This window comes from Lepidochelys kempii, chromosome 1 (assembly GCF_965140265.1).
Source record: "Lepidochelys kempii isolate rLepKem1 chromosome 1, rLepKem1.hap2, whole genome shotgun sequence".
Lineage (NCBI taxonomy): Eukaryota > Metazoa > Chordata > Testudines > Cheloniidae > Lepidochelys > Lepidochelys kempii.
In genome coordinates, this window is record NC_133256.1 from 164,946,614 (window position 1) to 164,973,670 (window position 27,057).

The window sequence follows — 27,057 nt, forward strand, 5'->3', positions numbered from 1 at the left end:
GTAGGTGTCCTAGGACTAGGGTTATTGTTCTTATGGGTAGGAGTCCCCACCCTTGGGTTAGAGTTCCTATGGGTATGGGTCCCTTTCTTAGGGTTAGGGTTCCTATGGTTGGGGACTTGGGTGAAAGCTAGGGTTCCCATGCGTAGGTCTCCCCACCGTAAGTTGGAGGTTCCTATGGGTATGGGACTTCTGGCTAAGATTAGGGTTCCTGTTGGTCGGGGTCCCTGCCCTAGCTTTAGGATTCCTATGGGGGGGGGTCTCCCCGTCCTAGGGTTCTGGTTCCTAAAATTAGGGGTCTATGCCCTAGGGTTAGGGATCCTATGTTTAGTGAACTTGCGGCTAGGATTAGGGTTGCTATGGGTAGCGGAATTGGGATTAGTGTTATGGTTCCTATGAGTCGATCTCCCCACCCAAGATTTACGGTTCCTATGTGTAGTGCTCCTCCCCTAGGGTTAAGGTTCCTATGGGAAAGGGACTTGGGGCTAGCATTAGGGTTCATATGGGTAGGGAACTTGGGGCTTGGGTTAGGATTCCTAGGGGAAGGTCTCCCCACCCTAGGGTTAGAGTTCCCATGGGTAGGCCTTCCCACGGTAGGATTAGGGTTCCTATTGCTAGGGGACTTGGGACCAACATTAAGGTTCTTATGGGTAGGATTCCCTGCCCTGTGATTAGGGTTCATAGAATCATAGAATATCAGGGTTGGAAGGGACCTCAGGAGGTCATCTAGTCCAACCCCCTGATCAAAGCAGGACCAATCACTGATTTTTGCCCCGATCTCTAAATGGCCCCCTCAAGGATTGAACTCACAACCCTGGGTTTAGCAGGCCAAAGCTCAAACCACTGAGCTATCCCTCCCCCCAACCAGATTTTTTACTAGAAGCAGCACCAAAAATATTGATGGGAACTCACTTTCACTGATAAGAAATATGAGACTGGTTTTTGCAACTCAATTAATCTGGCACCTGTCCTCAGCAATGTACAAATCATTCCTTATTCAAACAGCAGATCATACTTTAGCAGTTCCTATCGGTACAGCTCCTCACCCTAGGGTTAGGGTTCCTATGGGTTATGGATTTGGTGTTAGGGTTAGGGTTCTTATGATAGGGGAGTTTGGGCTAGGGTTTGTATATTTAAGTTTTGGGGGCTAGGCCAATGGGTTAGGGTTCCTAAGTGTAGGGCTCCCCATCCTAACCTAGGATTCCTATGGGTATGGGACTTGGGACTAGGCATAGGGTTCCTATAGGTAGGACTCCCCACTCTTGAGGTAGACTTCCTATGGGTAGAGCTCCCTATCCTAGGTTAGGGTTCCTCTGGGTAGGGCACTTGTGGCTAGTTTTAGCATTCATATATTTATGGTTCTTTTGGGTAGCAGAGTTGGGGCTATCATTAGAGTTCCTATGGGTAAGTTACTTTATGTTAGGGTCAGGGTTCCTTTGGGTAGAGGACTTGGGGCTACGGTTAGGGTTTCTATGAATAGTGCTCCCCGCCTCAGGGTTAGGGTTTCTGGGTTCCTGGCTTCCCTCCCCAGGGTTAGCATTCCTCAGCCCCCAGCTCCCCACCCCAGAGTTAGTGTTCCTCGGGGCCCAGCTCCCTGCCCCAGAGTTAGTGTTCCTGTAGGCCCTGTACATTGAACTAGGGATAGCATTTCTAAGTGTAAGCTGAAGAACTGGTTCCTTCAGTCGCTCCGGGTCTTCAGCAGCACTGAAGGGCCCACCGCCGAAGTGCCGCCGAAGACCCGGAGCGAGTGAATGGTGTGCTGCCAACATGCCGCCGAAGACCTGGAGCAACTGAAGGACCTGCCGCTGCAGTGCTCTTGAAGGACCGCAGGGCCGCTGGGTGAGTAGAGCTCAGGCAGGACGGTCCCGCGGGCCACATGTGGCCTGCGGGCCGGAGTTTGCCGAACCCCTTTAACAACCGGTTCTAAACTGGCTGCAAAATTTAACAACTGGTTCACATGAACCGGTGCGAACCAGCTCCAGCTCACCACTGAGTGTAGAATACTTGGAGATATAATTCAAATGGGTATGCCTCCCTTCCCTAGGGTTAGGCATCCTATGGGCACGGCTCCCCACCCTAGGGATAGGTTTCCTACGGGTAGTGTACTTGTAGCAACAGTTTGGTTACCTGCAGGTTGGGCTTTCCGTACTAGGTTTACAGTTTCATACTGGTAGGAGACTTGTCCCTCCTGTAGTCCCATCTGCTCTGTTTCTAGAATCTCTTCCATTGCCAACAGAAGTTTTCTCCCTCAATTCCTGTGGTCAATGGATTTCCAGCAGCTGGGATATGCATCCCAACCCTGGCAGCTTGCAAATCCTGCAGCCTTCCCAGCCTGAGGCTACTGCACGTGACTGCTCTCCTCCCCTGTCAGCTCAGACTGACTTGAGCTGCTGCCTTTTGAACACTCCTGCCACTGGGAGCATGCCCAGCAGAGGAGAAAGGGCATGGCTTCCTGCATCCAGAGAAGCTCTTTAACCCTTTCCTTGCTGGTGTGTGGTTGTTACACCCTGTCACACTAAGGGTAGTGCTCCCTGTCCTAGGTTTTGGGTTCTTATTAAGATTAAGATTTATTGGGGCCCTGGGCACAAAGAACATTTGGGCCCTCCACACCCCATTAAGAACACGAATGTATCAAAATGCATTAATACTAAGACTGTGTTGTGTTCACACACTGCCTTAATAATAAAGCAAATCATATCCCAGTTTATTATGCCTAAATTAACTCCTTAATTTTTCCACATAGAAAATGAATATGGCTAGATATTCTCCACACAAAGGTGTTCACTGTTAATCTGGACAACAGCAGTGTTACAAGAATCAATCATTCACAGGTCCACAAGCGGGTTTTTCCATCTCCCCTAATTTTCTTAAACCTGACCATTATGCATCCCCTCCCCCTCCCCTCTCCCCCCCCCCCCCCCCCCCGATCCTGTTACAGACCAGGTTTTCTACTGTGGAAGCAAAGATGTCTGAAAGACAACAGTCACAATTCTGGAACATAATTTAATTAAAAGACATAATCCTAACCCAAGGTAAAATTACTTTATTATGCAGAACTTTAAATTTCGGCCAATGGTGAGAACCGGTTTAAAACAAAGTTTGCAATTGATCACAAAAGCTATGAAAAAATGTTGAAAGAATCTGATGTGTGCCAAAGTGACTCTTGCTTTCTGCCAAAGGCAATTCATGTCAAACCATGAGAAAGTTTACATTTTACCAATTAAGTTTTAGGACTAACTGTTTCAGCTAATCAGAAACTAGCTTATATGTCTACATTAAATCACACTTTTAAGAACAGGTCAGGTTTTGATTAGCCAGAGCACACAACAGGATGTTTGGTTATTACTAAGCCAATATAAGAAAAGGAGTACTTGTGGCACCTTAGAGACTAACCAATTTAATAAATTGGTTAGTCTCTAAGGTGCCACAAGTACTCCTTTTCTTTTTGCGAATACAGACTAACACGGCTGTTACTCTGAAATAAGCCAATATAGTTTTTCCAATAATACTGCAGAGAGAATATTCATCACTCCATTATACCAATGCCTCATCATCAGTGTAATGAAGAGAAAAAAGTCACTGGAACTGAAGGTTCTCACATGATAAATTTCTCCCACTTCCATAACTATCTGGGTTTGTCCTTTATGTTTTATTCCCCAACCAGCCTTAGCTTTGACATTCACATAGCAACAGATGACCATTAGCCTGTGACAACAGTTGATTCCACTGATCATCTTTGTTAAGTAAATTTGGGTGGGCCACAAGTCATTTGTGAAATCCATAGTTGAGTGAGTTGGGTCTGGAAGTTGTGGATCAGTGTGAACAGGGTCACATCAGTCTATGCTGGATGAGGCAGGAACTACACATAAAGATCTTACAAATATGGTCTGGGGTAAATAGCACTATCATCTCTCATCCAATGCTAAAGTGGGAGAACTATACTATGGAAGGCCTCATATTAGCTGAGCAGGTGGGCAAATAGTGCCATATCACAATGTGCATGGGAAGAATCCACACTAAGATTCCCAAGGTTGTGAACCACGTGCACGGGGTGCAGGTGGGCATAAATTGGGCTACATCATGACATATTAGGGTGGGAGCAAATAATGCTGTACTGCATGATGCAGGGATGGGGCATCCAGAGGCCTTGAATCTATGGATAGAGGCATACAAACCCAAACAAAGCCCCTGTCTCACCATATATTTTGCAATCATCAAAAGACACAGGAAAAAAACTGGAAGAGGAGAGGAGAGAATAAGTCACGCCTGGGAGAGAGAAGTGATTGAACATGGAGAGGCAAGGAAGAAGTGATGGGGCGTCCCACGGTGTGTATGTGGGGAGAGAGGCTTGGCAGGAGTTCCATATTTCTCTCCTTGAACAGGACACCAGAGAGTTCCTCCCTGCCCCTAAGCTCCCTGTGTGCTTGTGAGGATTGCATTTCCCTGGGGTTTGCCCCGTGGGTTGAGGTAGCAGCGACTTCCCTGGCCAGGCTGTGGGGGGGATTTCTCCTGTTCCCCCGGCTGTGGGGAGCTCCCTATCCCTGTAGCCTCCACACTCCTCTTACTGTCTATTTTCTCTAGGTTGCTGATGTGCTGTAGGTCATAGCCCGTGTCCTCGTGGCTCCAGCCGGGAGTGGGCATTCCTGTGCAGCTTGGGGCTGGAGGAGACGCAGCAGGAGGTGGTGTTCCCCGTCTTTGTTCACCACCTAGCCCTGGCCAGCCAACCAAGCGTGAGAGGATGCAGGGGGAGCCCATCACCAACGGCGGCAAGAAGCCATGGACAGCAGCGAACAAAACAACAAGCAGGAGAGGAAGAGACTGCAGCTGCTGCTGCTCCCTCCAGCCACACTCACTGGCTGATCCCCTCAGCAGCTCAACCAAGAAGCTTTGCCCCAGACATGGCCAGCCTGGCCAGCAGAGCAGAGGGTGCAGCAGCTAAATCATCCTGACCTAGCATCATTTTTCTGGGGGCCCAGACTCCTTGTATTAGTGTACAGACATCTTAGTTGTTGCTGCTTGGCTTTGCCCGCACTCCTCATCCAATTAGGTACCGTCACTCTAATGGCAGTATGGCTTACGTGACTTAACTTGATTGGTAATGGCGCTCTTTCCTCCTAATGTCCATTCTCCCACCCACTGCTGTTCCATTCTCCACTGCCATATCCTTCATTTGATTTTCCTCCTGCTCAATGATAGAATCAGACATGGAGATTACATGAGCATTTCCCAACCGTCTCCACCAAATGCCTAGTTTAAAGGGGTTCGGGGTGCGGGGTCATGGAGTTGCTTACTATGGCTCCCACAAAGCTGCTGCCAGGTCCCTGTGGCCCCTAGGCGCATGGGCAGGCAGGGATTCTCCACATGCTGCCCTTGCGCCCATAGGCACTGTCCCCTCAGTTCTCATTGATCACAATTCCCGGCCAATGGGAGCTGCGGAGCTGGCACTAGGGGCAGGGTCAGCACATAGAGCCTCCCTGGCTGCCCATGCACCTAGGGGCCGCAAGGACCTGGTGGCCGTTTCCAGGAACTGTGTGGAACTAGGGCAGGCAGGGAGCCTGCCTTAGCCCCAGGCCCCCGCTGCCCGGATTTTTAACTGCCCAGTTGGCAGTGCCGATTGGAGCCGCCAGGGTCCCTTTTCAACCGGGAATTCCGGTCGAAAACCAGACACCTGGCAAACCTAAACCAGCATGACCTACTTTGTCATTCCTATATATTTTGTACCCTGATATTACAGTGTCCCATTGATTATCCTCAGTCCATCAAGTTTCTGTAATGCTTATTATATCCTCATTTAACACCAGATAATCTAGTTCACCCATCTCAGTATTTAGACTTCTAGCCTATGTAAGAACTTGTACATTTTGATAATGTTCAGTTGCTTGCCTTCATGTATTATATTTATATAGGACTCTATTACTTTTGACTGTTCCTCACTAGCTCCTACCTGTACTTTACCAACTTCTTTCCTATCCTCTTTATTAGGATATAGAGTTCCCCTTTTAATAAAGGTTTCAGAGTAACAGCCGTGTTAGTCTGTATTCGCAAAAAGAAAAGGAGTACTTGTGGCACCTTAGAGACTAACCAATTTATTTGAGCATAAGCTTTCGTGAGCTACAGTGAGCTGTACTCCTTTCCTTTTAATAAATTAATCCCTAAGGAACATCTGTGCCTGAACCATGCACTCCTTCACACCTGTTGGCATTCCCTCAGCCCTTAGTTTAAAAAATCCTCTACAACCTTTTTAATTTTACTTTGCAAAAATCTGGTTTCCTTTTTGATTTAGGTGAAGCCCATCCCCCCTGTATAGGCCATTCCTTCCCCAAAAGGTTCCCCAGTACCTAATAAATCTAAATCACTCCTCCCTATACCATCATTTCAGCCATGCATTGAGACTTTGTAGTTCTGCCTGTCTCATTGTCCCTGCACTATTTCACAGAATGCTACTATGCAAGTCTTGGACTTTAAACTCTTACCTAGCTGCCTAAATTTGGCCTCCAGGACCTCTTTCCTACCTTTTCTTCTGTCACTGCTAAGTGCATGTACCATGACCACCAGCACCGGAAATAGGAGACAGACTTGTTGAAAGTCTCTGGGTAAGGATCAAAGGGGTAAAAAGCAAGGTGCTGTCATGATAGGGGTCTACTACAGACTACCTTTAACCAGGAAGAAGATGTGGATGAGGCTTTTTTTAAACAACTAACAAAATCATCCAAAGCACAGGACTTGGTGGTGATGACGGACTTCAACTACCCAGACATCTGTTGGGAAAAATAACACAGCAGGGCACAGATTATCCAAGAAGTTCTTTGAATGTATTGGAGACAATTTTTTATTTCAGAAGGTGGAGAAACCTATTGGGGAGAGGCTGTTCTAGATTTGATTTTGACAAATAGGGAGGAACTGGTTGAGATTATGAAAGTAGAAGGCAGCTTGGGTGAAAGTGATCATGAAATGATAGAGTTCATGATTCTAAGGAATGGTAGGAGGGAAAACAACACAATACAGATAATGGATTTCAAGAAGGCAGACTTTAGCAAACTCAGGAAGTTAGCAGGTAAGAGCCCATGGGAAGCAAGTCTAAGGGGAAAAACAGTTTGAGAGAGCTGACAATTTTTCAAGGAGACATTATTAAGGACACAAGAGCAAAGTATATCACTGTGTAGGAAAGATAGGAAGTATAGCAAGAGACCACCATAGCTTAATCAGGAGATCTTCAATGATCTGAAACTCAAAAAAGAGTCCAACAAAAAGTGGAAACTAGGTCAAATTACAAAGGACGAATATAAAACAACACAAGTATGTAGGGACAAAATTAGAAAGGCCAAGACACAAAACAATATTAAATTACCTAGAGATATAAAAGGTAACATAAAAAACCTTTCTACAAATACACTAGAAGCAAGAAGAAGACCAAGGATAGGATAGGCCCATTAGTAAATGGGGCTGGGGGGAAGAGAATAACAGAAAATATGTGAATGGTAGAAGTGCTAAATGACTTTTTTTCCAGTTTTCATCAAAAAGCGATTGGATGTCTAATATAGCGAATGCCAGTGAAAATGATGTAGTATCTGAGGCTAAAATAGGGAAAGAACAAGTTAAAAATTACTTAGACAAGTTAGATGTCTTCAAATGAGCAGGACCTGATGAAATACATCCTACAATACTCAAGGAGCTGACTGAAGAGATATCTGAAACAGTAGCGATTATCTTTGAAAAGTCATGGAAGATGGGAGAGATTCTAAGGGACTGGAAAAGGGCAAATATAGTGCTGATCTATAAAATAAGGACAACCCATGGAATTACAGACCAGTCAGCTTCACTTCAGTACCTGGAAAAATAATCAAGCAATCAGTTTTCAACCACCTATGTCCTAGGAGATAATAAGGTAATAGGATAATAAGGTGATAAGGAATAGTCAGCATGGATTTGTCAAGAACAAATCATGTCAAACCAACCTAATAGCTTTCTTTGACAGGATGACAAGCCTGGTGGACAGGGGGGAAGTGGTAGATGTGGTATATCTTGACTTTAGTAAGGTTTTTGAAACAGTATTGTCTGACCTCATAAATAAACTAGGGAAATACAACCTTGACAGAGCTACTATAAGGTGGGTGCATAACTGGTTGGAAAACCGTTCCCAGAGAGTAGTTATCAGTGGTTCAAAGTCAAGATGGAAAGGCATATTGAGAGTGTCCCACAGGGATTGGTCCCAGGTCCTGTTCTGTTCAATGTCTTCATCAATGATTTAGATAATGGCAGAGAGAGTACACTTATAAATTTTGCAGAAGATACCAAGCTGGGAGGGGTTGCAAGTGCTTTGAAGGATAGGAATAAAATTCAAAATAATCTGGACAAACTGGAGAAATGGTCTGAAGTAAATAGGATGAAATTCAATGAGGACAAATGCAAAGTACTCCGCTTAGGAAGAAACAATCAGTTGCCCACATACAAAATGGGAAATGACTGACAAGGAAGGAGTACTGCAGAAAGGGATCTGGGGTCTGTAACAGGGTTCTCTCATCACTCTGGCACCTCCTGCTGGCTGTCGTGGGAATTAGCTCTGACTGTTAGTGCGCCCTCTTCTGGTGGTGCCCTGCCCTAGGACCCACATCGCTCCAAGGTCCGCAGCGTCCTCTTCAGTGACGCAACAGTCCAGACATGTCACACACTGTGCTCCACGCTTCTGAAGGACCTGGAGTCTGCTGTTCAACCACTTCCCTTAGTGCCTACCACAGCAAATTGTCTGGCTACTTCCTCGTGGCCCCAGCATCCTCTTTACCCTTGCCTCAGGACCTCAACCTGCAAACCCCAGCCAGGAGCTGTCTCCCACTCCCCTGGTCCCTGCTAGCAGAGCTGCTCTGTCCAGGATGCTGGTAGTTCTCTTAGCCCTCCAGAGACACAGTCCTTCCTCCCTGGGTTCCCAGCAGAGAACTGCCCTCCTCTGCCCTGCAGCTCCCTTTTCATATGGGCCTGCTTGGCCCTGCTTAGCTACTCCCTTCAGCCCTTCTCTGATTGGCTGTCTCCTGTGCAGCCTCCCTAGGGCTCTATTAATCCCTTAGAGCCCAGTGTGGGGCAGGCGCCCCATCACAGGGTCATAGTTGATCGCCAGCTAAATATGAATCAACAGTGTAACACTGTTGCAAAAAAAGCAGTCAGCATTCTGGGATGTATTAGAAGGAGTGCTGTAAGCAAGACCTGAGAAGTAATTCTTCCGCTCTGTTCTGCACTGATAAGGCCTCAGCTGGCGTATTGTGTCCAGTTCTGGGTGCCACATTGCAGGAAAGATGTGGCCAAATTGGAGAAAGTGCAGAGGAGAGTAACAAAAATTATTAAAGGTCTAGAAAACATGACCTATGAGGAAAGATTGAAAGAATGGGTTTTGTTTAGTCTGGAGAAGAGAAGACTGGGGAGGGGGACATGATAACAATTTTCAAATACATAAAAGGTTGTTACAAGGAGGAGGGAGAAAAATTGTTCTCATTAACCTCTGAGGCTAGGACAAGAAGCAGTGGGCTTAACTTGCAGCAAGGAAGGTTTAGGCTGGACATTTCTTCCTGTGAGAGTAGTTAAGCACTGGAATAAATTGCTTAGGGAAGTTGTGGAATCTCCGTCATTTGAGATTTTTAAAAGCAGGTTAGACAAACATCTGTCAGGGATGGTCTAGATGATACTTAGTCCTGCTTTGAGGGCAGGGGCCTGGACTAGATGACCTCTTGAGGTCCCTTCCAGCCCTACAATTCAATGATTCTTTAAGATCTGCTACCTTCACATCTGGCATGCGGATCTCCTGCTCATCACAAACCCAACTATCTACATTTCTAATAATCGAATTCCCCAAAGCTTATGCTCAAATAAATTTGTTAGCCTCTAAGGTGTCACAAGTACTACTTTTCTTTTTCCCATTACTACTGTCTGTCTCTTCCTAATAACTGTAGTCCCCAGCCCCTAAGGGATATCTTCTGTGTGAAAAGATAGCATGACATTATCTGAAAGATGGGATTGTTTCCTTGCACACCTGCTTGACACTGTCTTGCTCCAAGACTTTCATCCTCCTTAACAACACAGGGGCTGTTGGATAGGAGGTGGGACTGCTGTGCTATGTCCCTAAAAGTCTCCTGTGTGTACCATTGTCTCCTGTGTGTACCATTGCTCCTCCAGTTCAGCCACTCTGGCCTCTAAAGCCTGTCCCCTGACTCTGAGGGCAATGAGTTGCTTGCCCCACATGCACACATAAGCTACTTGCCCAGGAAGCAGAGAATCATAATGCTGCACTCAGGGATTTTTTATTTAGCCTAAATTTAGGGTATGCTTGTTCAGTGTATTGCTCTGTCTGTTGCTTTAATAGATGGTCTGACTCACTAGTAAACTAGAATTGAAAGTAAAAGTAGGGGAGGACATCCCCTAAAGAAGGTGGGGAACAGAGTTGGGCTCTTAGTATCTGCTACAATAATGTGCCAATGCAAAAAATAACCAAAAAAACCCAAACACAAAGCAAAAAACAATAATAATCAACATGGCTTAAAAGAGGAAGCACTTTAGGCCACAACCAGCCTTGGCTGATTTGAAGGAGAATGGGAATTATGACTGCCTACAACAGGGCTGAATTTGCTGTGTATTCATTATGTCCTCAGCACACTAAATCCCTTGTTCTATCACTCAAAATTGCCTCCCTCTCACCCCAGGTAAGTGATCCAAGTGTCAGTCACAACCATCTTTGGGTTGGTGTAGCTGAATCTGGATTTTCTTAAACCTAAAGGAGTTATTTGAAGCTCAAAAGTGACTCCATAAGTTCTTTCCTTTTGAGACAATAGGCACTATGAACTCCTTTTCAAGGAGATCTGTATTGTCTAAATTCCTCCCTAAAGTGTCTGAAAACATTATCAGGTTGGGCTGGTCCGCAATAAAGACTTTGGACAAGATTTTTATTTACTGTAGGGCCCCTTTCCACCACTGCGGCAGTGTAAAGGAACAGTAGTGTAAATGAGAATCAGGCCCTACTCTTCTCTATAGGACAACACTTTCTGTATCAGACTTAATTGATTTCAAAAATGTATGAGCTGCATATTTTATCACTTTTGCCATTGTATTATTAACTCTTACCAGAGTACAAATTACAAACTACCTTGAAGGTTACCTTCTGCAGGATTGTTACTTTTCAAGACTGCAATAGGATTTATCATATATATACGCTCTAGGGTTTATTTTCTTGGAAAGAACTATTCATTTGCTTGTGACCCACCCTGCCTAAAAAAGGACTTTACTATTTATTCAGTTACTAAAATAACACTGATTATTTGCATTTCCACTACTTACAGAGAGCCTTTGCCTCCGTTGGAAGCCCTAGTGGGATTTAACTTTTTCTTTTATTTTCCAGAACAAATGAATTCATGCACGCGCACACATACACACACCCTGCCTCCTCCCCCTCTCATTAAAGAAGCAAACACTGAACATCCATTTTGTTTATTTTAAAAAATATTACAAATGACTTCTGAGTAATTCTAGCTGTTCAGTAGATTTGTGGAAAGATTCTCTTTGCCATAGAGGCACAGCTGGACCTGAGCCATTTCAAAAACTTACTGTAAGAAAGACTCTACATAGCTGGGGAGGAAGTAGGAATTTTACAATGAGCTGTTGTGCATTAAGCAGGTTTGTAATCCTGAAGGGAAATCCAGGCCTGTGAGCCCAGAAGGGGCTCAGTTGAGATCACAGCTTCAGTGGGCTTTCACTGACTTCACTGGGGCATTTCTCTAGCTGCACAGTGCATTTCATCTAGACATATTCTCCACTGGGAACTTTTCTAATATAACCACGCTTAAAAATCCTCCATGGAATTGATGGCTGGATTGCAATCCTGTTACAAATGTAGAGTATGATGTGTAATACTGTGTGGAGGTGCAATCTAGCAAAATGAGTTTGTGCTGTGCTCACAGGGCTTGATCCAAAGCCCATTGAAGTCAATGGGAGTCTTTCCATTGACTTCAGTGAGCTTTTAATCAGGCCCATGGTGAAAAGCAGAAATCATCTGGGTATGCTGGAATAGCATGTTTTCTTTCTGTGAGTGCTGCATGATTTGGTGCCCAAAAATGTATCTTGCTGCAATACTCTGAGTATCTCACTGCAGAACAACTAAACAAAAGGCCACATCCTCTATAAAGATTTGTGCAGGACATCAAAAGGTTTCATTTCAGTGCATTGGCAGGGTTTTACAACACATGCCATGTCTAAATCGTAACACTTTGGCTTAAAGCCAGCTAAGCAAAGAGCAAAGCTTTCCTACAAATGACATCTTTGGACGGGTATTTGAATCATAGTGAGCAAAATGCCAGTTTCAACTACAGGAGAAAATGAAAATAAATTTGTGATGTAATGTATTTGCTGGCTGGTTTTATTACCCCTTGAGTTCTTATAACAGGAGACAGCAGCTCATTTCAATTCAAAATCTAGTGGGGCCTTGGAGCTTCAGCGTGCTGGGTGCTCTGCAGGAGTTGGATTGGCTAGAGTAACAGCATGTGGAGATGATGATTTCATAGCTTTATTCAGCACAGCATTTGATTACAGTGGCTCTAGCTTCAGTGCATTATCATCTCATATAGTTCCCTATCACATTATACTTTGAGCCTTGTGTCATGAATCCACAGGTCTAGTGCTCTTGAACTCTGGAACAGCCCCTGGGAGTACCCCTTCAGTGTATCAGCCCTCGTTTTGGGTCACTCTCTTTCACTAGGTTAACCCCCCTTGGCTTCACCTTCTCCAGGAATTGAACCTCGGAGCCTTCAGAAAAGAAACCTGCTCCTTGCTCTGAGCTCCCTTCCGCAAGTCCACCTGAGTTGGATATCTGAGGAGACTTGTACACCCAAAGGGAGCAATGCACCCCCAAATTCCTTAAACTGGAGTGACTCTCAACCAGCCTTGTAAAAGCAGAAGAATTTATTAGATGTCTTGAACACAGCATAGGAAGTCCTTAGTTAACATATTTCAGAGTAACAGCCGTGTTAGTCTGTATTCGCAAAAAGAAAAGGAGTACTTGTGGCACCTTAGAGTCTAACCAATTTATTTGAGCATGAGCTTTCGTGAGCTGCAGCTCACTTCATCGGATGCATGCCGTGGAAACTGCGGCAGACTTTATTTATACACAGAGAATATGAAAAAATACCTCCTCCCACCCCACTGTCCTGCTGGTAATAGCTTATCTAAAGTGATCATCAGGTGGGCCATTTCCAGCACAAATCCAGGTTTTCTCACCCTCCACCCCCCCCCCCCACAAATTCACTCTCCTGCTGGTGATAGCCCATCCAAAGTGACAACTCTTTACACAATGTGCATGATAATCAAGTTGGGCCATTTCCTGCACAAATCCAGGTTCTCTCACCCCCTCACCCCCCTCCCAAAAACCACACACACAAACTCACTCTCCTGCTGGTAATAGCTCATCCAAAGTGACCATTCTCCCTACAATGTGCATAATTAAGGTGGGCCATTTCCAGCACAAATCCAGGTTTTCTCACATCCCCCCCACCCCCATACACACACAAACTCACTCTCCTGCTGGTAATAGCTCATCCAAACTGACCACTCTCCAAGTTTAAATCCAAGTTAAACCAGAACATCTGGGGGGGGGGAGGGGAGGTAGGAAAAAACAAGAGGAAATAGGCTACCTTGCATAATGACTTAGCCACTCCCAGTCTCTATTTAAGCCTAAATTAATAGTATCCAATTTGCAAATGAATTCCAATTCAGCAGTTTCTCGCTGGAGTCTGGATTTGAAGTTTTTTTGTTTTAAGATAGCGACCTTCATGTCTGTGATTGCGTGACCAGAGAGATTGAAGTGTTCTCCGACTGGTTTATGAATGTTATAATTCTTGACATCTGATTTGTGTCCATTTATTCTTTTACGTAGAGACTGTCCAGTTTGACCAATGTACGTGGCAGAGGGGCATTGCTGGCACATGATGGCATATATCACATTGGTGGATGTGCAGGTATACGAGCCTCTGATAGTGTTAACATAGAGAACAGAAAGTTACGTCATAGCCGGGTCAGCCCCAGAGCTCTTTAGTCCCTTTTAGTCCCAGTCCAGGAGCATCTCCCCTTCTTCCAGCAGCCCACACTTAACAGCCCTACCTGGCCTCTCCTCAGTCTTTTTCCTTGTTCCCAGGCAAACATTGTCACCTGGCCTTCCTCCTTAACCCTTTGTTCTCCAGTTGGTCACACCCAGCTGGCTTCCTAAGGAGGTAGGCCATCCATAGTCATTAGTTGCTAGGTGTCAGATATCTGGGCACCTGGAGTGGCCATTGTCTTCTCGGACTCTCCATGGTAATGGGGGCCCAGGGCCCAGGCAGCTAGGCATCAGTCACACCCAGATTTCTGGGTCTCTGCAAAGAGTAAGCAACCTTTTCCCACCACTTATTTAACCATGACCATATTGGGGAAACTGAGGCACACACAATATTCACACAAAATATTATGAAAAATTCCCACTCTATCACACCTTGATGTGCAGCCCTGAAATGTAGCATCTACACTCCTCCAAGACAAGGTGCTTTGCTCATTCTCTCCCATACTCTGTTTTCCTACTGGAGGGAAGACAGCTTGACTGCACGTCACCAGTGAGGGAGGTAGAGATACTGCTTCCTTGGCCACTTAAATGGGCCACATCCTGCTATGTTACAGAATCATAACAATTTATGGATAAAGTAATAGAAAGCAGTATACACTGTATGCTATTAGCTGTGGCTCACAAGAATGCTGACATCACCCTTACAGGGAACTGGGGTTACCCGTCCACACAGGATATAAAGTATGCCAGAAAATCAAATCTAAACAAGAGCCAAAGCACAAAGAGGATGATAGTGAGGAGCTTCAGCACTTGAACAAGGGAAGACCCTCTCCTTGCTGTCACCCTGAAGACTGAAAAGGGGAAATTCAAGCAATTTCACCACATTCACTTGCAATGAACATCATCAGTGAAGGCTGCAAGTACTGGGAGAAGGAGGGTAGTAATCGGAAGACCTTCTTCACCCTAATATAGAGGAACAGCTGAGATCCAGAGGCGTTGTGGCCTCTGGCAATGGCTCCAGTGTTCTTGCTGCTAAATGAAAGGGAGAAGGCAGTTCTGCAGTGCCCAGAAAAAACATGGTGTTGAAAGCTATAATTAGAAAATGGTCAGTCTCATCACAGGGATTAAATGTCCCAGCTGCTTCCAATTGCATCAGGCTGAAATTTAGCAAACAAATTTTTGAGGCCAAAAACCAAACATTTGCAAAGCATTAAGCTGTCTCTTCAGTGTAGGACATGGCTTCCTTCATCTTTACCTAACTGCAAAACTATAATTGAAGAATAACTTAGTGGGGAGTTAATTCTTCCAGCAGGCAAGGCCCCCCTTGCTACTTGAAATGCTTTAGGTCTGCAACAGCTGATTCCACACCTCAACTTACCCATGACTGCATTTTTGCTATACTGCCATGAAGCTATACATGCAACTTAGCGGAGAGCAAATTTTCACATCAAGACCACATGAAACCTGTCATTACAAGCCTATGAAGATGACATAAGCATGTCATTACTACGACATAACAATGTCAGTGCAAATGCAAGGAGACAGCATTGTGGTATCAAGTCTAAAAGACATGGGGAAATTAAGTTTAAATATATTCAGGGGCAAATTCAGACAAGATGTTTGGACTCTTGGGATCCAGGCACCACCGCAGGACACTACCAGGAAGCAGCAGGGAATCAGAGGATGTGCAGGAGGCTATGGTAGAGACAAAAAGAAAAGGAGTACTTGTGGCACCTTAGAGACTAACCAATTTATTTGAGCATAAGCTTTTGTAAGCTACAGCTCACTTCATCGGATGCGATGAAGTGAGCTGTAGCTCACGAAAGCTTATGCTCAAATAAATTGGTTAGTCTCTAAGGTGCCACAAGTACTCCTTTTCTTTTTGCGAATACAGACTAACACGGCTGTTACTCTGAAACCTATGGTAGAGACATGATTCTTAGGCCTGATCTACACTACACAGTTTTGTTGAAAAAAGTCAGCTTTCGTGGACACAACAGTGCAAGTGTACACACTGAAATACTTATCCCACCCATAGGAGTTGACTCCGTGAGTGCTCCGGAGCTCAAGTACCCACAGGGTGGGAGGAGGAGGAGGGAGGGAATAGTGGGTGCTTAGCACCCAGAAATCAGAGCTTGAGTGTGGAATCTGATGAGATCTGTGCTACTAACAACTTCTGATCTTGGGGCAGGGAGTTTGTTTATAAACAGAGGCAGGGTGATTAAGACAACAAAAGGCTTGTCATTAAATTAAATTAAATTAAGGATAGTTAGATGATCCTGAAAGCATTCCCAAGCACTACAGTTAAAAGATAGGAAACAAAGGGTAGGAATAAATGGTCCATTTTCAGAATGGAGAGAAGTAAATAGTGGTGTCCCCTGAGGGGCTTGTACTGGTCTGGAATTAGGGCTGTTCCACATATTCATAAATGATCTGCAAAAGGAGTAAACAGTGAGGTGGCAAAGTTTGCAGACAATACAAAATTATTCAAGATAGTTATGTCCAAAACAGTCTGCAAAGAATTACAAAGGGGTCTCACAAAACTGGGTGACTGAGCAAGAAAATGGCAGATGAAATTCGATGTTAAATTCAAAGTAATGCACATGGCAAAATATAATCCCAAATATACATACAAAATGATGGTGCCTAAATTAACTGTTACCCATCAAGAAAGAGATCCTGGAGTCATTTGCAGTACTCTGAGAGCATTATGTTTCTCGAGTACTTCAAATTCATAAGAACCCTTCTCACTGCGCCTGTATCATCCTGAATTCATTCTCCAGCTTCAGAAGACTTAAAAATTATCTCCAGTCATCAATGAGAGAGATGTAACTGAATAATGTAGCTGTCCTTAATGGGCATCAAAACAATACCAGAGAACCTAGATGTAAATAATATTGCTAACAGTTTCATCCAGAAAGTGACAGTGAGACATAATGTCTTTAAACTGGGACGTTACTGAAGACAGCTTTTAGATGATTGCAATGATTTTAATATACAGTAATTCATGATAATGTAATTATATTGTTCATAACAATTGAATCATTATGAAAATAGTAAAGATACCAATGATAGACACATTCAATAACTAGAATATGAAAGAAGTGTATAAATATGCTGAAAACAGCCTCCCCTCAAAACTGGCAGAGTGCCCCCCTCCCGCTGCAACGCAAACACCTCTTCAAAAGCACCCACCAGCAAAAACAAAAGTCAGCGCCTATGCTCCCACGGATGTAACTCCCCTACTATGGCAACATCATAAAACCACCTCGATGATCTAAAAGAGCTTTTGGCGATGTAGTTAGAGTGACACAGCATCAGTGTGCCCCCTGCGCTTGGTTATGTCACCCTAATTGGCCTCCAGGAGGTGTCCCACAAGCCCACCTTACACTGTGGTCAGCAGTTTGAAGTCCACTGCCCTGAAGGTACACAGATATGTGCCACTCCCCCGTTTAAAGGCCTGGGAATTTTTGAAATTCCTCTTCCTGTTTGCTCGGCCCAGCTGACCATGCCGGTTTTCCACAGCAGACACTCTCCCGCGTGGAGCACACCAAACCTTTTGGATCTGCTGAATCTATGGGGAGAGGAAGCTGTGCAGTAGCAGCTTCACTCTTGCCATAGGAACTGTGATACTTATGGGCTGATTGCTAGTGGCATACAGGAGAAGGGGCATGAGAAGGACACGCAGCAGTGCTGTGTTATGGTCAAGGGAGGCCAACCATTGCTCTGGTGCAGTGCCAAAGACATGCCCTTCTATAAGGAGCTACACAGCGTCCTTGGCGGAGACCCCACCTCCATTGCCAACAGCCCCGGGGTACTTTGGTGGGACTGGAGGCAGCAGCCAGTAGACTCAGCCTCGATAACCAAGTGGCACATGGGGATGTAGAGTTGGAGTACAATATGGAGCACATGGCCAGATTTCTCTTGGGGGGCCCAACCCTGTGTCCGTTGATGCTAATAGGTGGTTTGTCATTGACTTAAGTACTTTGAGCAGCCAGAAACAAACAGCAATTTTAGTCTGAAATCTAGAAACTTTCTGCCACTTTTCCTAACCATTTCCCAAGTTCATGTTATTGCTGTTCCTGAATACAGTGTTTCTCAAATTATCAGTAGACATCAGAGAGGATTTCTTCACAGTGAGGCCAGCCCTTTGAATATCAATCTGCCCTAACTAAATCAAGAAGTCTAGTCATTTCAACATTATTTTACTTAGTCTCATCTTCCCACCCCAGGTGATATTTCTAGTTGATTTAAAAGACAACTAGTTATGCTGAGTTTGAAAATAATTTCTTACATCAAATGGAAAGGGAGTTAAGACCATTATCTTTGATCTGTAAAGCTCAGTTGAAATTAGACTGAACTGTTTCTCCCATCATCTGGGTGCATGAGAATTTGAGGTATAATTTATTGGCGGTGTACGAAATGTTGCATCCCGAAGACAAATGCTGAGTTTTTCTATTGAAGAAGAAAGGTCTTCCCTGAAAGGCAATTCATACTAAAAACTCTTTACATAGGGGGGGAAATATCTATGGTTCCTTATTGAAACTCACATCTTTTCTCTTTTTGTAGCTTGTAACTGAGTTGTTGAACAATGCAAAAACACAGGCAATCTAATAATGAGTTTAAAAAAAAATCTCAGTTCCATGGCCTAGAAGACTTGCAAAAGAGAGTTATTGTAATTCCTCAGACTAGTAGTGCACATATGTGTTTATGGACAGGTGAATTTTGGTGAGGTAATTGCTTTTCCATTTCTTCAGCTGCATGGAGTTCATGCATCTGAAGAAGTGGGTTTTTTACCCACGAAAGCTTATGCACAAATAAATCTATTAGTCTTTAAGGTGCCACCGGACTTCTCGTTGTTTTTGTGGATACAGATTAACACGGCTACCCCTCTGATACTTGCTTTTCCATTTGCAATAGCAAAGTAAAAATAACCAACATGTTTTATTCTTGCTGCTCAGTTTTTGTGTTTTAAAAGAAGAGTCATCCCATTTAATGAAAAAAAGATATGTGGCTCTGTACACAAAAAAGTCTGAAAGCACCTGTTAAATGAGAATGCCTTCTCTGTCTCCAACACTGACTTTTAATTTGAGTAAACAGCTGGGAGAAATTTTTCAATAAAAAGCATTTTTCAGTGGGAAATGCAGATACTGGTTGATTAAAATATTTCACAAATTTATGTAGATTTTGGTGAACTGATTTTGTTTAAAAAAACAACTAAAAATCCAAAAAAGTAAAAACATTTTGTTTAGACATTTTAAAAACAAAACATTTTGACTTTTTCATTTTGAAAATGACCTTGAATTTTATTTTAAAAACCATTTTAAAAGAAAAAAAGCTTTAAATGGAAACAAAATATTTAGTCCAACCCCAAATGCAGTACTTTTTGACTTGACAATTCACAAACAAAATTTTTTTAATTGTTTTCAGGTTGACCCAAAACTTTTTTTTTTTTTTTCAATTTTTCAGAATTGCCAGTGGACTGAAAAGTCCATTATTCACAGAACTCTATTTGGGTATTTATTTAATTTATTTTTATTTTTCATCCTGAAGAAAGTTCACCATCTTCTCCACAAAAACATAGATTATCTTGCATTTGTCAACATCAGATATGCCAGTGTGTTGTCTGTTAACCTGGCCTTGTTAGGTCCCTCTGAAGTTCCTCCCAGTCCTCTAATCACACCAGGCAGTTATAGTCTTGACTAACCCTAAAGCATTTTGTGTCATTTGCAAATTTTGCCACCTTACTTCACTGCTTTCACCTTTTTCAAGAGCTTTAATGAATATACTAAATCACACCAGTCCTACTCCAGGACCTTTGGGTTGTCATGATGAAAACTGACCATTCATTCCTACTCTTTCATTTATGTCGCTTAGCCAGTTGCTAATCCTTTTTTAATAGCCTCTTGTGAGGGATTTTGCCAAAGGCTCTTTGCACATTCAAATAAATTATATCAACTGTTCCCCTTTAGCCACTATTTTGCTGACACTCAAAGAATTTTCTTAATTAAAGGGATGATTTTCTCGGACACAAGCCATGCTGGTTTGTCCCTATCATATCATATTTATCTAGGTATTCTATAATTCTGTTTTTATGAAAATTTCAAACAGTTTGCTTGGTATTAAAGAAGGCTCACTCACCTTCACAATTAAATCTAACTCCTTTTTTAAAAACAGGTACCACATTTGTTATTCTCCAGCACAGAAGTTAATAAGAGATGACTTTGTGGGAACTGAGGGTGTTTAGCACCTCACAAAAGTGCTTAGCACCTTGCAGGATCAAGCCCTAAGACTAGTATTGGACCATTGATGTGCAATTCATAATATACATAACACTAGGGGACAGAAAAATTGTGCACAGGAATGTCTTAGACTCATGAGAAATGCCTCAGTGAAGTCAACTCATTGATTGATGCTTTTCATCAAGATACTCGATCTTATTTTGTCTCAGAAATGACCATCAGTTCTATGCAGATAATGCTCAATGATACAGCTTTGTTAGTTCACTCTCTAGTGTTCTGTCTTCCATGTATCTCCTTGTTTTGACTCTGGACATATTCTGCTACCCTTATTCATAGCAGTATCTTAGTCCCCAAGAAGTCTCACTGAAAAAAATGGGACCCTGTGATGTTCCCCCACGGTGTTATCTGGATGGGTGATCCACTCCAATCCTCAACTCTGGGAGCCAGCCTTACCCTGCTCTGCTGTGAGAGCCCCCATTCCTGGGCTGTTCACGCACAGCCTCTGGCATTTAAGCTGCTCCTTGGATTGTGCAATCGAATGACACTAGCCACTGTCTCTGGTCCCAGACACAACCCTAGGAACCTCCATCTTGCAGTGTCCAGTTATGCCCGCTGGACGCTGCAAGTTTATATGAGGTCATCAATTTTAACAAAGAAATTGATATGCACCAGGCTTGTTATCCCAAGGGGAGTCTCTGACATGCTTCAAACCAAATGCACTGCTTCAGGTAGAATAAACAAACACATTTATTAACTACAAAGATAGATTTTAAGTTATTATAAGACAAAACACAACAAGTCAGATTCGGTCAACTGAAATAAATGCAAAACGCATTCTAAGATGATCTTAACACTTTCAATGCCCTTACAAATGTAGATGCGTCTCACCACAGGCTGGCTGGTTGCCCTTTAGCCAGGCTCTCCCCTTTGATCAGTGCTTCAGTCGCTTGGTGATGATGTCTGTAAATGGAGGTGGAAGAGAGAGGAAGAGTGTGGCAAACGTCTCTCCCTTTTATCATGTTCTTTCTTCCCTCTTGGCTTTGCCCCCCCCCACTTCAGAGTCAGGTGAGCATTACCTCATCGCAGTCCCAAACTGACCAAAGGAAGGGGGGTGACTCGCTCGAGAGTCCAACAGATCCTTTTGTTGCTGCCTAGGCCAGCATCCTTTGTTCCTGTGAGGCTGGGCTGGGTTTGTCTCATACATGCCTTGATGAGGTGTGAACTGCCCCTCTGCTCTTAGAGAGTTTTTCCCAGGGCTTATTTTAAGCCATGAGGATACATTTTCAGCCTCATAACTATATACATGAAATAATAACCTATAACATTACTATAACAACAATTACTATAACATCACTATAACAACAATGTTCAGTGCATCATAAGCCTTCTGAAGATACCCAACATGACAAACTTTGCATTAGATACTATGCAATTATATTATAAGGGTGAACATGGAGGTGTAGGGTGTTCCCATGAGGTACAGAATGTCACACCTCCCCCCTAAGTTTACTGCAAGAGGGTTAGTCACTGACTAGCTCGAAGGCAGTTTGTGTTATAGTTCTCTTGGCATCCGACCATTAAGGCCATGAGGCAGTGTGCCTCAGTTTCCCCATTCACACACAGCAAACCAGGTTTTTTATGATTTCTCTGCTGTGATAAGCTTTAAATCTGTTTACAGGTATTAACTGAGAACTAGTGTTACCATAAGGTTTAACATCAGTAACAAAATTCTTATCTCAAAACTTAACATTAATACCAATTTTTTTTATCACAGGTGTGTGTTTACAAGTATCTTTATGATACCACACCCTCTGTTCAGATATTCTAGTTTGAAGTTAGTTTGTTTATTACCCATGGTGTCCTTTGACTCTCTCCCCTGTAATCAGTCAGTGGCTTTTCTTCCCCTCCAGTGTTCCCCTCTGTGTGGGCTCTTAATTTAATCATGTTTCTGGAATTTTGATGCCTCAGGATCTGGCAAGTTAGGTGATCAGGGGGATCCTGCACATTGGCTGGCCCTTTGGGGAGTGGTCTCCCAACCCCAGGACTGTACATATGCAAAAAATCCAGCTCCCCTTTGGGGTACCCTGTATTTTCCCCCTCCCAGCACTGAGTCCTTCCTTGCCTCCTAGAGGGTTGTGATCTGTGCTCTCTGGGCTAGATGTGTTTACCCTTTTGTCAGATGCACCTTTTCCCAGCAGCTTTCCCATAACTGCTCCTTGTCTCTCACCAGCCTGGGGGAAAACACCCTCTTCTCTGTCAGTTGGGTCATTTGTGTTCTGACAAACTACCACTGGCAATTTCCTGGTCTCAACTCCTCTGCTGTCACAGGTTTGTATCTGCATCCTGATGTAAAGAGACACAGTTACTTTCCAAAAACATATGAGAAATAGCATCCTGAAAAACTGGGACCTGGATTGGGGTACCCTCTGCCACCCCTTTCTCTGTCCTTGAGAAGTCAACTGTGTGACTGCTCCCCTCCAGGAGGTCAATTACACAGTTTGGTCTCAAAACCTGGGTCACAGGCTGAGGCTGACCCAGCCATACTCCTTGTGTTCTGGTATCCTGCCCCAAGTGACTAGTGAGGAGACATTCCTGTACCCCAACTATTCTTTCCCCATTTTCCTCCTCTGGGCCCCCTCCTAAGACACATTTCTCTGTGCTCCCTAGGAAGGGCTCTATCTCTTGTTCAGCTGCAAAGCTCTGCCAGCTAACAACTGGGACCATTTCCTTAATCACTGACAACACCTCTCCTGCCCTTCGCCTGAGGGCATGTTGCCTTCTGCTGGAAAGCAGCTAGTCTCAGCCCCTCCCATACTTGGCAGCACACTGCTTCCCTATGTTACAGAGTCACAGGAATTGTCACCCACCTCAGTGGTTTCTGAAATCCCCTGCCCCTTCTCTGGGCTCTCCTCTGGGACACATTGGTCTATGCTCCCAAGAGCTGGTTTTGCCTCTGGTTCAGCTGCGACCTGCTGGCAGCTAATGACCTGGACAGTTCTCTCCTGGGCAGGCATTGCACCCTCATCCCTTCCCGATGTAGTGTTGCCTCCATCTGCAGTGCAGGAGTTGGTCTCAACCACCTTCCCATCTGGAAGCATGTGGCTTCTCCCTGCTGCAGAAGAATCAAAAAGACTCTCTCCCATTCTCTCAGCAGTTCCTGAGACCTTATCTTTTCCCTCGGGGGTCCCAGCATAAAATTTCCTCCTGCTGCAGGCAAATACTTTAACCTGAGCTACATGGAAAAAAATCATAACCAAGGAGCAGGTCAACTAGGAGGTGTTCCATTACCCCCCCAGTCAAATCACTTTCCAAACCTTCCCAAACCACATGGATTTTAGTTAGTGATACAAGGAATCTGCTTTTGCCCACCCCCAAAATCTCTGCCATTTGGCCAGGTAATATACTGGCCTTTGGGACCACACTCTGCTTAACCAGAGAGATCTGGGCCCCTGTATCCCTCTGCCCCAAGTACTTCCTGCCATTAATTTGGACAGCCTTAACATGCTCCATATCTGGTTCTGCAGAGGCTAACCTCACAAAACCAATATGATAGGTTTCAATTGCTTGGGGGGTTTCTGTGTTGAGGACCGCAGAACTTACATGAGCTACTGGTTGACTGCTTCCTCCTAGCACAAGGCATTTATTCCTCAGGTGCTCAGTGGAATTACACCAATAGCACCTTTTGGGCTCTTCTGCTTTTACAGGAGATTTGGGATGAGGGTTAGAGGAATGTTTTTGAGTAAGAGAATGTTTAGCCTCCCAACCCCCTTCTCTCTTCCCAAGGGCAAAATAGGATCACCAGTTTTAAACCCCTCTTTCTGTGGCCTGCCCTCAATAAATGCCTGAGTCTGTTCGAAGGCATCAGCTAAATAATCCATCTCTTCCACAGACTTTACATCTTTGTCCCATAGACACTGCTTTACATCAGCCTTACATATGCCTAGGAAATGCTCTTGAGCAACAAGATTTAGCAGTCCTTCAAAACTTGCTACCTCTTTACCCCTCACCCATTTTCCCAACAAATCTTTCATTTTGTTTACACATTCCCCATTACTCATATCAATATCCCTCTGAAGATTCCTAAATTTAACTCTATGTTTCAGGGCTAATCTGAAAAATTCGCAAAACAGTATCTTTAAATTTACAATAGTCTAAAGCATCTTCAATAGACTTTCCATTCAATACATTTCGAACTTTACCCATTAATTCTGCAATCAGGGTAGGAACTCTCTTATCATCAGAATTTCATGTATTACACACAGCCTTTGAAAGTAGTCAGATATTCAGCAATATCATCCTCTTCACTGTATGCAGGACATAAGTGTTCCGATTTTTGAACTGATGGGAGTCACTGGGGTCAGCAGGTTCTGGTTCTGCTTCTCCAGCAAGTCCAGCTGGTGTTTTCGCTCTCTCTCTTTCTCCCTGCTCTCTGACTCTCTCTCTCTCTTTTACTCAGACTTAAAGTCCTCTGCCACAAAGCTGGGAGTGAGCTTTTGCCTAACACTTTATTTTTCTCCCAGACCTCCCCTATGGGTAAATAATCCCATCCCCAGGATTGTGACAGAATCACCTTGATCTTGTCTTTAATTTTTAATTCATGCCTTTCTTTCCATCACAGCTACTGTAATTCCCTCTTGGATACTTTCTTAAATCTGTAGGGCAAAATCATGGCTGTACCGAAGTCTGTGGGATTTTTGCCATGTCTCTAAATTCATAATTACAGAAATGCTGTTGCCAGGCTACTCTTGCCTGCAAGGAATTGGGACATCACCACCCTCATTTTCTGTTCACTTTTATTAACTTCCTATCCATGGATCTCTGAGTTCCATTCAGAACTGTCTGCATGATTTTCACAATTCTTAATGGGCTTGAAATACTTGAGACTTCAAATAAACTACCAACTTATTCTGCTTCTCCAGTTTTAGCCTCAGCTCTCCACAACTCGGGGGCTATTCTTTGCTGTCAAGTCACTGAGCTCCCTACTCTGTTCTAAATAGAATACTAAAACCTTACTCTTTTCCATAGAGCATGACTTCCTTTGTAAAATGTTTTGATACAGTTGTAGAATACAGCTATAACCATAACTATAACAACTGTAGTCAAGACTGCAATATGGACCTAACCTAAAGTCTACTGAAGTCAATAGAAAAGGAGTACTTGTGGCACCTTAGAGACTAACCAATTTGTTTGAGCATAAGCTTTCGTGAGCTACAGCTCACTTCATCGGATGCATACTGTAGAAAATACAGAAGATTTTTTTATACACACAGACCATGAAAAAATGGGTGTTTATCACTACAAAAGGTTTTCTCTCCCTCCACCCCACTGTTCTGCTGTGGGGAGAGAAAACCTTTTGTAGTGATAAACACCCATTTTTTCATGGTCTGTGTGTATAAAAACATCTTCTGTATTTTCCACAGTATGCATCCAATGAAGTGAGCTGTAGCTCACGAAAGCTTATGCTCAAATAAATTGGTTAGTCTCTAAGGTGCCACAAGTACTCCTTTTCTTTTTACGAATACGGACTAACACGGCTGTTACTCTGAAACCTGAAGTCAATAGGAGTCTTTCTATTGACTTAATTGGTTTTTGGATCAGGTCTTACAACATTCTATCCTTTATTGGGCAACTTCTGTTGGTGAAAGAGACAAGCTTTTGTGCTCTACAGAGTTCTCCTGTGGAGCTTGAAAGCTTGTCTCTCTCACCAACAGAAGTTAGTCCAATAAAACACATTACCTCACCCACCTTGTCTCTCCAATATCCTGGAACCAAAACAGCTGCAACAACACTGTAAACAACCCTTTATCCTGCTAGTTATAGAGCTGTGGGGGATTTTCTCCTTTAAAACAAGTACTTTGAAAATTAATATATAAAAAACTAATTTGAGACAACATTAAGGTTTGCCTAGTGAAGCTCCCAAAACCAGTATTCTCCAGGTATAGTCCATGATACTACATTATAAAAAAAACACCACCACAATATAGCAGTGTTTTGATCAATTCCTCTAGTAACTAGTTTTGATTAGTGAATCAAAAACCATGAAATTCATCCATGTAAAAAACTATCATGCGTCTTATGCACCATGTCAGCCATCAAAACAGAGCTTAAGTGGGATTTAAGTTATGATAGGCCTTGTGCTGGCCCTGGGCTTGGAGGGGGGCGGGGATTTGAATTTCACCCATTATGCATAAATCAAGACTACATGTACAAACATAACCCTTTCCCCTTGTGTGTATGTATTGTTACATAGTCTTTTAATTTTAGTCACATTTTGTCTTGGATACAAATGTGGCTGTATGGTTGGAGAAATAGTTGTATGACATTACAGTGTAATATGTGAAAATAGTACTGTATCTGACCAGATCATTAAAGACCCTGTATGAAACCAATAACAGTTTTGCCACTGACTTCAGTGGGGCGAGGACTTCCTCTCTGTCCTAATGCATGTGAGTAAGGGAGCAGAGTTCAGTTTGTACATTGAACCGTAGCAGAATTTTGAGTACTTACTTGTGCAACAGTAACAGTCTTTAACAAAGAAATTTTGTATTTACATAAAAATATATTGGATTATGTTGCATGATAAATATTTTTTCATATTTCTGCACACCTTTGCTTAACAGGCCAAATTTGTGTCTGCACTATATCCATTGGATTTGCACCAGGGATGAATTTAGCCCAGTAATTGTGTATGAAGCTGCTGTTGTGAAAATGACTATTTTGGCATGATTCCATAGTGGGCTATTATGGGAGAGGCCAAAT